At 37.7% G+C, this 11,893-nt stretch overlaps 1 long non-coding RNA gene across 1 annotated transcript; it reads left to right on the forward strand.

Moving 5' to 3' along the window:
- The first annotated feature begins 2,975 nt into the window (after positions 1 to 2,975).
- Positions 2,976 to 3,982, forward strand: LOC143259884 (uncharacterized). Its single transcript, XR_013033917.1, has 2 exons — positions 2,976 to 3,383; positions 3,476 to 3,982. It is a non-coding gene; the product is annotated as an uncharacterized LOC143259884 (long non-coding RNA).
- The last annotated feature ends 7,911 nt before the right edge of the window (positions 3,983 to 11,893 follow it).

Here is an 11,893-nt window from a genome sequence, read left to right on the forward strand (position 1 = left end):
TGGTTGAAAAAAAAATTTTTACCGTTATATGAATAGGTATGTACTTACTTGTATTGTTGCTCATTCTTCAATTTTCTTTAAATTAACTGTAGAATCATCCGTTACATTATGATTCCCGTACATTCTTACTAAGCACATGCCGTGACGTTTTTTAAAGTTTATCAACCAGTCACGAGTGGGTACAAATTTCGAATACGAGGGCAAATTTTCTATCATTTCCCTCGCCTTTTCCAAAATCAGATTGTTTGTTAGGCGCTCGTCACGTGATCTTCTTTCTAAGATCCACGACAGTAATGCCGTATCTATTTGATCGTATCTATTTGATCGAAGTTCCCTCGTTGGTGCCATAATTCTCACAATTTATAGCAATACTGTTTCGACAATAGTTAGAACTGCGGAACTTCAAGACTACTCGCAACGACAGTTGACATCCAAATTGCTAGTTTTACTTTTTGAGCCATCTTTTATACAGATTTGGTGGCCGAAGCGAGCACCAATCAACGATTAGCATTTTTCGCTACGGTAAGAGAGGGGGTGGGGGTTGCGCTGGCGGATCACGGATGACCAAGTGCGCTCTTTACCCGATCTTATACCTGCTTTTATTAGCCTATTGTCCCACGTTTTCGTGAAATCTTTATGAATAGAGCCATCGAGACAAATTAACATTTACTTCGATAATGGTTTTATTGCTTCATGAACATTACCGTTAGTACGCCGTAATAACGATTCGGACAATAGCGACGTGTCGATTCTTGTTTTCACAGGAAAACGACGCCTCGGATCCAGCCCTTGTTCTTCTTCGTCACATCTGCAACCCATTTGTTGTGCTATCGACGCTGAATTTCGAGAATCTCGTATCTAAACGGTGTCGTTCTTCCTTGCCGTTCGATTATTCTTACTCCAAGATCTCTTAAAATTGCAAGGTTGATCGAAAAATAGGGTAAACTGTTTCTTCACACTCTACGTCGAACGCGTAGGCACGTCGAATATCCGTCGGATAGAGGCATCTGTCCTCCGAATAGCACAACTTCACTGATACTTTCTTTCGAACGACGTACAGTAATGTCTCCCTAACTGACGCATAGATGGTCCACAGAAACGGACAATTCAGAAAGTGGAGATACGATTATTCGAGCGTTGCGGCTCGTTTTTATTTATCGTCGACAATTCGTAACTATAATATACTTATGTTTCTTCTTCAGAAATGTCTACAGAATCCAATCCTGCGTAGAGTTTTCACGCTGAACGAAGAACTTTTCGTAACAATACAAAAATATTGCGAAGAAACTACACACGTCGATACTTTTTTAAACTTTGATATTAATTTATAGTTATTTAGGACCACAAACAATTAATAAATTGTACGCCACTATATTCGGAAAACTTCCCTCTATCTTTTTAGATAGATTAGAACTTTCTAACGTTTGTACTGTTCATGCAATAGCTCATTTTTCTCGAAGACTTTGAGTTTTTACATAATCTCGTTTTTTTCGTAAACTTGGGGTGATGGAGCAATTCGGTTCCCGGGTTCTTGATTGAGGAGTGAAGCTCTACAAGAATTTCATAATGGCTATAGGAAATCAGAAGAAAGGGTTGCTTTTGTGGAACAGTGTAATTACTAACACCTCGTGAGTGAGAAAGCGATAGAGAGGGAGAGAGAGAGAGAGAGAGAGAGAGAGAGAGAGAGAGAGAAAGAAAGAAAATGAAATTCGGGTCGAACGAAACTACCTGATATTTTATGATAGGCAGTGGTCAATATGCCGCTGTATATTATTCTGAATAACATTCTAATTCTAGAACAAAAGCGACGACCTAACTACCTTATTTCTAATTTTGTATACATAAAATCTTTTTTAATATATTGGTCAGATTCTTCCAATTAAAATGAGACCAAACACGACATTTTTTAGACCATATTTATTCATTATGCGTAGCAAGTAAGTTATTTTATTTACGAAAAAGCATTAGTAAAATCGATTCTTAACTATAAATATGTGAAGTACTAAAGGCAACGTCAAAGAAGGTATGTACTGCTCAGATTGTCCTAAAAAATGGACAATTTTTTAAAAGGAGATATGATTATTCCAGCCTTGCGGTTTATTTTTACAGTTATTTCTGAGTTTTCGAGCGCAATCAAGACAATTCTTGTGCGCGATCTCAGTGCGAATTAAGGTGAAATTATTCCATATGCCTTTAAATAATATTTCTATATTTTTGTATTAATAAATATAACTATATTACAGATAATGATATATAACAATATTATAATATAATACAATATTATTATAATATTTTATAGTTACGAATTGTCGACGATAAATAAAAACGAGCCGCAACGCTCGAATAATCGTATCTCCTCTTTCTGAATTGTCCGATTCTGTGGACCATCTATGCGTCAGTTAGGGAGACATTACTGTACGTCGTTCGAAAGAAAGTATCAGTGAAGTTATGCTATTCGGAGGACAGATGCCTCTATCCGACGGATATTCGACGTGCCTACGCGTTCGACGTAGAGTGTGAAGAAACAGTTTACCCTATTTTTCGATCAACCTTGCAATTTTAAGAGATCTTGGAGTAAAAATAATCGAACGGCAAGGAAGAACGACACCGTTTAGATACGAGATTCTCGAAATTCAGCGTCGATAGCACAACAAATGGGTTGCAGATGTGACGAAGAAGAACAAGGGCTGGATCCGAGGCGTCGTTTTCCTGTGAAAACAAGAATCGACACGTCGCTATTGTCCGAATCGTTATTACGGCGTACTAACGGTAATGTTCATGAAGCAATAAAACCATTATCGAAGTAAATGTTAATTTGTCTCGATGGCTCTATAGCAGGTATAAGATCGGGTAAAGAGCGCACTTGGTCATCCGTGATCCGCCAGCGCAACCCCCACCCCCTCTCTTACCGTAACGAAAAATGCTAATCGTTGATTGGTGCTCGCTTCGGCCACCAAATCTGTATAAAAGATGGCTCAAAAAGTAAAACTAGCAATTTGGATGTCAACTGTCGTTGCGAGTAGTCTTGAAGTTCCGCAGTTCTAACTATTGTCGAAACAGTATTGCTATAAATTGTGAGAATTATGGCACCAACGAGGGAACTTCGATCAAATAGATACGATCAAATAGATACGGCATTACTGTCGTGGATCTTAGAAAGAAGATCACGTGACGAGCGCCTAACAAACAATCTGATTTTGGAAAAGGCGAGGGAAATGATAGAAAATTTGCCCTCGTATTCGAAATTTGTACCCACTCGTGACTGGTTGATAAACTTTAAAAAACGTCACGGCATGTGTTTAGTAAGAATGTACGGGAATCATAATGTACCGGATGATTCTACAGTTAATTTAAAGAACATTGAAGAATGAGCAACAATACAAGTAAGTACATACCTATTCATATAACGGTAAAAATTTTTTTTCAACCAATTTGATAATATGAGTTATTTACAAATTAATTTTTCTTTTTTTAGTTTAATTTGTGGCGGCTACCTCCAGACCCGCCACCAAATGGCTCCTCTTCCCGCAAATAACCGATCCGCCTCAATTTGTATATATACAGACTTCGTCTTTCCTACCAACTAAGGCAAGGGCCCGCTAGGATAGCCTTACTGATGAGTCCTCGAGCGGGCCCCGGACGAAACGTCTTCCCCTCTCCTTTTCTTCCAAACATCGCCGCATCACCACCGCCAAAAATTGTTAAAAAATAGAGGAAAATCATCACTTTTGGCTACGACAATTTCAAGGATAATACGCAAGACAACAATTTCATTCAAAATACTATTACCATTATACACTATGTCAATGTAGATTTATAGAATAGAATAGAATAGTAGATAGATATAGATATTTATAGAATAGAATAGTAGATTTATTTTTATTTATATGTAATTTATAAGTTTATTTATGTAATCACAATAACGATGAGATCAAATGAATTTCACATGAGGTATTAAATAAATAAGTGTACATAATCGAAATTATATCGTGTTCGCTTTTATTTTCATTGGAAATACCTGTCCAAACTATAAAATAAAAGATCAGTGTTAAAATGTTAAAATTAAAAAAAGTTACCTCATTGTATTATGAGTTGTATTCCGGGAATTCGAGTCGAAGAAGCCGCGGCACTCGTGTTCACTGACTCCGTAGAACCTTAGCATCGGCTTAGAGAGAAAATGCGCGAACCCCAGAATATCGAAGTTCGTCAAATTCCGGAGAAATTACTGTATTTGTTTTCTATAATAACGTTATACAAACTGATAATCAAAACACACGAATAGTTAAAATTTTCGAAATTGATTTTATCAAAGCAACACATTTTATTCAACATATTTTATAGTTTCAATTCTTTGCGATGAATCGCAACCTTTCAGATTGTGTTGAGATTGTTGTTGATTGAGCGCACTTGGCCATCCGTGATCCGCCGGCTCAAGCAACCCCCCCCCCCCCGATGATACTCATTACCGAGATGCTTTATCATAGTGAAAAATGCTAATCGTTGATTGGTGCGCGCTTCGGCCACCAAATCTGTATAAAAGATGGCTCAGAAAAGGAAAAGTACGAATTTGAATATCAACTGTCGTTGCGGGTGGTCACGTACATTCTAAGTTCCGCAGTTCTAACTCTCGTCGAAACAGATCGTTGTAGTTTCTTACCAGCATTATTAGCTCCTAGTGTAAAGTGTTGCTATCGATGGGGTGTTCCACAATTACTTTAACAGCCGAAAATGAGGGGTAGCTGAGGTAATTTGAAGTAACTTTTTCCTTTGCGAAAATGCAATCTGCAGCTTTGTTTACGAGTTATTAACGAAAAACACTGGCCAATGATAGGTGACGGTGCGAGAGAGAGAGAGAGAGTCCGCGAGAGAGACCGCTACACGAGGCTTTTACAGATGGTCGGGACGGACTCGAGCCGCGTTCGAAGTATTGATCAAATCATGAAGCGAGAACTTTCGGATTTTTTTTTACTACGTAACAGTAATAGTTTTAAGAAAAACGCTGTTCACCTTTACTTTAGAACGTCTGAAGAATATTTACTAATTTTTCGGACCCGAAATAATAAGTAATTTAACCGTGACGGCCGTTTTAATTTTCTAGTGTGCATGACACCTCCTGTGTAACATGTGAAATTTTTAAGCAAGGTGTACAGTGAAGATTGACAAAGTACGTAAATGATATTTTAATTTAAATAATTCCGTGTCCGAACACAATTCGACGAATGATTCGCAAAGCTAATTTAATAAATAATAATCGTGTTAAAGGACGTAAGGGATATGTTTGTTAGAGAAATATGAAGAATATTATCAATAAGAAACTCACCCATTTAGTTGTAAAATCCACTTCATGTATCCGACGGCGACGAATAGAAGGATGTCTCCGGGCAGGCAATTTCAACGTTTACTTTCACTGCATTATCACTAAACACTGATCACTTATCAATAATATTTATGGACGAACTTTCCTGGGTTAATATGTATAGCTCTGAAAAGAGCCGATTTTTTAATGCGACGCGTTCGAAGTTCTCACTGTTAACGACACGTATGTACCGCGTTGTCGAGATGAACTGCGGAAGACTAGCACGATGGCTGACAATGGTCGCGTTCGATGGGAAACAGTTGAAATTCGCTCGTAGGAAAACGAAACACTGTCGACTAGTCTTCTGCATTTCATTTCGACAACGCGGTACGTACGTGTCGTTAAAAGTGAGAACTTCGAACGCGTCGCATTAAAAAATCGGCATCTTTTCAGAGCTATACATATTAACCCAGGAAAGTTCGTCCATAAATATTATTGATAAGTGATCATGAAGTGGATTTTACAACTAAATGGGTGAGTTTCTTATTGATAATATTCTTCATATTTCTCTAACAAACATATCCCTTACGTCCTTTAACACGATTATTATTTATTAAATTAGCTTTGCGAATCATTCGTCGAACTGTGTTCGGACACGGAATTATTTAAATTAAAATATCATTTACGTACTTTGTTAATCTTCACTGTACACCTTGCTTAAAAATTTCACATGTTACACACGAGGTGTCATGCACACTAGAAAATTAAAACGGCCGTCACGGTTAAATTACTTATTATTTCGGGTCCGAAAAATTAGTAAATATTCTTTAGACGTTCTAAAGTAAAGGTGAACAGCTTTTTTCTTAAAAATATCACTGTTACGTAGTAAAAAAAAATCCGGAAAGTTCTCGCTTCGTGATTTGTTCAATACTTCGAACGCGGCTCGAGTCCGTCCCGACCATCTGTCAAAGCCTCGTGCAGCGGGCTCTCGAACTTCGCGCCGTCACCTCTCATTGGCCAGTGTTTTCCATTAATAACTCGTAAACAAAGCCGCAGATTGCATTTTCGCAAAGGAAAAAGTTACTTCAAATGACCTCAGCTACCCCTCATTTTCGGCTGTTAAAGTAATTGTGGAACACCCTGTATATGACATTACGCAAGATTTCAGGTCCTAAACGTCGGACTTCGGCTATTTTGTCTGAATATTAATATTTGTTTTTTTATTCTCTCTCTCTCTCTCTCTCTCTCTCTCTCTCTTTCTCTCTCTCTGGAGTAAAAAAACTCGCTGAATTCTGTTCGTTGCTGAACATCATACCTAGCAATTTTAATCTCCGAGTAATGCTCTATACGAGAAAATAAAAAGGATTGAAAATTTTTTCAGTGACCATCCTGCATAAGGGTGAAGCTCCTACGACTGTGACAATAGACTGAATGTACCAGCGTGAATTAATTCAAGAGGCACAACGTAACAAGAACTGGTCCACCGATGAATTCGCAATAAATCTCTCTTATCTAAGCATCGCGTATTACATGCAACGTTTTGTAAATATAATTTTCATCGCGGAAACGGCATTTTCTTGTAGCAGTCTCCTCGTTCGTGGAAGAATGTGGAAGCTATTAAATTGACTGCGCCGTTTTACCAATTTCCACGACGTTGGTCCGCGCGCTCCGGTCGTTTCTTTTCGCGTGGCCGTTTCGAGTTCCGATATCATACACATAGAAGATTAATAGACGGACCAATAGGCGGACGAGTGGAGATGAATGCTCGTCGTAAACAGAATATAAAAAGGGATAGAAGAGAAGCACGAGGTAGAATGCGGTCTAATAAATCAAAAGACGATGCATCGGCCTCTATCGGCGCATAGGAGGCGCGTACGCGTACAGCAGTAGTCATGGACGGCTCGTGTCCGGTACTTATCTCAAACTGTCCGGGACTCAATTCGTCGTAGACGAGAGGTCGGACAGATTGCTCGGCGACGCGTCGTTAACTTAGATGTTCAAATGGTATGACGTTCCTCTGGCTAAATTTTCCCTTGGCGCCAGTGTCCGTTAACTAGATGCAACATATATTTTCTCGCGCGATGAAAGTATTTCGCGTCCTCGTCTCTTCAATGAAAGCTTCGGACAAGAAATAATGCCGGCCGGTATTAGAACAGGCGAGGTAATACGAGAACCTGGCGGCACTATGATTTTCACAAAGGAGGATGCTTAAAGAAATTTTGCACTTGCTTTGATCCCTTAATTAGTATATCAATCCCCACATTTAGTAAATCAAGTTTTAAACTTGATTAGGGTACTTGAACCAGTTATTGTGTGTGAGCTAGCCAATTACTGCGCCATCAGTTTATTTTCAAGGATAGTTAATTTCATGTTTATCGAACACAAAATATTAAATTGTCATATTTAAATTCAGTTAATCATTTATTTGTTGAAATTAAGCATGTAGAAGACGGATGTTCTTAAAATACCACAAAAATGATCTCAAGTTTTCTTATACTGAATTATTTGTTTCATGGAAAAATTTACATCGATAAAAGATCATTTTTGACATTTACCTTGAAGTTCTTAAGAAATGTCAATTAAATTGCTAAAGTTGAAAACTCTTGAAATCTGGCAACAGGGCACAGTAATTAGCACAGTAATTAGCTTCTTTACCCTACTTCGTTGTTAAAGAAAAATTGACGTGGTTCAATCTCTTCGTAGTATAATTTTGTACGAGCATAGAAAATGAAATATAGTTTCGAATTTAATCGAATACAACTCGAAACCAGAAAATATTGACCTCTAAATATAATTCGACAATAACACTGTCCGACACGATTTTTGGGTTTCTATAGCCACTATGAAATTTTTGTAGAGCTTCACTTCCTGAACAAGAATCCGAAAACCGAATTGCTCCATCACCCTCAGTTTTTTAAATACACGACCTTTTGTACAAACCCAAAATTTTCGACAAAAATGAGGTATTGCATGAAAAGTATAAACGTTAGAAGGTTCTAATTGATGATAAAAGATAGAGGAGAGTTTCCCGAATATAGTGGCATGCCATTTATTAATTGTTTTTATCCTAAATAGCAATAAATTAATGTCAAAGTTTAAAAAAGTGTCGACGCGAGCAGTTTCTGCGCAATATTTTTGTATTTTTACAAAAAGTTTTTTGTTCAGCACGAAAACTCTACCCAGGATCGGATTCTGTAGACATTTCTGAAGAAGGAACGGCCCGGTAAAAGTGTCGGAACGATGTACATTTCGAGTGGATCGACAAAATGTTCGTCAGCAACATGTGCACGACGTTTTGCCGCCATGTTCTTCGCTGCTCGCTTCTCTCTGTCCGGCAGGGCCGAAGCTATGCGTAATCAACACCGATGGAGGGATCCAATGGGGCACCCACTTTTCGTAAATAATATTTGAATTTTTTTTTAGTATTTCAATGTTCTGTTTTTTTACATATTTCTGTGAATAATAATCACCAAACTGTGAAGAACCTTTCGCGAAAATAATTACACCAGAGTATTTGCAGTGGGTAACGAAAGTATTCGAACACTAGTATAATTTTGACTTCTACCATGTTTTTCGTACCTTTTAATTTATGATTCTCTTTTGCATTCTAACATGCCGGTTGTAGCGGCTCACGGTCGTTGACCGTAATAACCATTTTAAGGGTCAAGCGAGAAAAATCTTCCCCGATGTTTGCAAGGCCGGAAATGACTTTATTTCTTTGCTACGTTCTCGTCTACGGCAAATTTCGTTAATGAAAACGTCGCCAGCCGCTTACTGCTACGGGACTACCTGGCGTTAGCGCGGCCTCGGAAAATCCCCAAAAATTAGCATTAAGGAAAAATTGCAAGATGTGTCCTTTTTCCCCGGTGAAACAGGGCGGAGATTTAAGGAAAAGTATCCACCTACGAATCTTCGGAAAAGGCAACGCTTTTTTCGGAGGCGTATAAATACGCGACTAAATTAGAAAATCTCCTGACTTCTTTCGAATTATTAGCAAGTCATATCTCTGCACGCCGTGTATATGTACCGTGAATGACCGAAATTGGAGAATGTCGACTTTCACCGGTGAATGTCAACAGATACCAAATACGTCGGTGAAAGATCGAATATTTCATTACATTGTTGTACATTCGGACCCTCTCCGGTGTGTGTCGACAATCACAGATATGCTCTGGTGGAGGTCCAAAACCTGTCATTGCAAAAGGAAGTGTTCCACAAATAAATGCAGTTGTAAAAGCAAGGGACTCAATAGTTGGGACTCAAGGGACTCAAGTGTCATAATAGTTTAAGTTGTTGCAATAAATAAGATTTGAATCACATAAGTAAGTAATTTTTTTATTACTATTATTTTCTTTTCTCATGTAGAATGTACCGTGTATTTTAAATTCTTGGTCATTCCTTTCAGAAAGAGAGGCGAAAAAGTTACGTCACCCTTGTGGCGTTTTATAGCGACTGAATTACGGAGAAGAAAATATAAATCTCCAACATGTTCAACATTTACCATTAGTGTATGGTGAATGTCAACATTTACCGGTGTAAGTCAGAAATAAGGGTACTTAGCAAATATTTCGGACATACACCAAGCGACTATGTGAATGTTGACGTTCACCGGTGAAAGTCGACATTCTCTAGATTTCGGTGTTTCACTGTAACATATATACAAATTAATAAACCAGTACATGCTCACTTCATTCGTATATTCGTGTAATACATAATTTATAGTGTCAGCGTGTAGTGTAAATTGTTTATTAATTAATTTATAGTGTCAATAGTGTTAGTGTACAGTGTAAAAACATGGTAGAAGTCAAAATTATACTAGTGTTCGAATACTTTCGTTACCCACTGCCAATACTCTGGTGTAATTATTTTCGCGAAAGGTTCTTCACAGTTTGGTGATTATTATTCACAGAAATATGTAAAAAAACAGAACATTGAAATACTAAAAAAAAATTCAAATATTATTTACGAAATGTGGGTGCCCCATTGGATCCCTCCATCGGTGTTGATTACGCATAGCTTCGGCCCTGCCGGACAGAGAGAAGCGAGCAGCGAAGGACATGGCGGCAAAACGTCGTGCACATGTTGCCGACGAACATTTTGTCGATCCACTCGAAATGTACATCGTTCCGACACTTTTACCGGGCCGTTCCTTCTTCAAAAATGTCTACAGAATCCGATCCTGGGTACAGTTTTCGTGCTGAACAAAAAACTTTTCGCAAAAATACAAAAATATTGCGCAGAAACTGCTCACGTCGACACTTTTTTAAACTTTGACATCAATTTGTTGCTATTTAGGACCAGAAACAATTAATAAATTGCATGCCACTATATTCGGGAAACTCTCCTCTATCTTTTAACACCAATTAGAACTTTCTAACGTTTGTACTTTTCATGCAATACCTCATTTTTGTCGAAAATTTTGGGTTCTTACAAAAGTACGTTTATTTAAAAAACTGAGGGTGATGGAGCAATTCGGTTTTCGGATTCTTGTTCAGGGAGTGAACCTCTAGAAGAATTTCATAGTGGCTATAGAAACCCAAAAATCGTGTCGGACAGTGTTATCAGTTTGTATAACGTTATTATAGAAAACAAATACAGTAATTTCTCCGGAATTTGACGAACTTCGGTATTCTGGGGTTCGCGCATTTTCTCTCTAAGCCGATGCTAAGGTTCTACGGAGTCAGTGAACACGAGTGCCGCGGCTTCTTCGATTCGAATTCCCGGAATACAACTCATAATACAATGAGGTAACTTTTTTTAATTTTAACATTTTAACACTGATCTTTTATTTTATAGTTTGGACAGGTATTTCCAATGAAAATAAAAGCGAACACGATATAATTTCGATTACGTACACTTATTTATTTAATACCTCATGTGAAATTCATTTGATCTCATCGTTATTGTGATTACATAAATAAACTTATAAATTACATATAAATAAAAATAAATCTACTATTCTATTCTATAAATATCTATATCTATCTACTATTCTATTCTATTCTATAAATCTACATTGACATAGTGTATAATGGTAATAGTATTTTGAATGAAAATGTTGTCTTGCGTATTATCCTTGAAATTGTCGTAGCCAAAAGTGATGATTTTCCTCTATCTTTTAACAATTTTTGGCGGTGGTGATGCGGCGATGTTTGGAAGAAAAGGAGAGGGGAAGACGTTTCGTCCGGGGCCCGCTAGAGGACTCATCAGTAAGGCTATCCTAGCGGGCCCTTGCCTTAGTTGGTAGGAAAGACGAAGTCTGTATATATACAAATTGAGGCGGATCGGTTATTTGCGGGAAGAGGAGCCATTTGGTGGCGGGTCTGGAGGTAGCCGCCACAAATTAAACTAAAAAAAGAAAAATTAATTTGTAAATAATTCATATTTTCAAATTGGTTGAAAAAAAAATTTTTACCGTTATATGAATAGGTATGTACTTACTTGTATTGTTGCTCATTCTTCAATGTTCTTTAAATTAACTGTAGAATCATCCGGTACATTATGATTCCCGTACATTCTTACTAAGCACATGCCGTGACGTTTTTTAAAGTTTATTAACCAGTCACGAGTGGGTACAAATTTCGAATACGAGGGCAA

This window comes from Megalopta genalis, chromosome 7, assembly GCF_051020955.1.
Source record: "Megalopta genalis isolate 19385.01 chromosome 7, iyMegGena1_principal, whole genome shotgun sequence".
Taxonomy (NCBI): domain Eukaryota; kingdom Metazoa; phylum Arthropoda; class Insecta; order Hymenoptera; family Halictidae; genus Megalopta; species Megalopta genalis.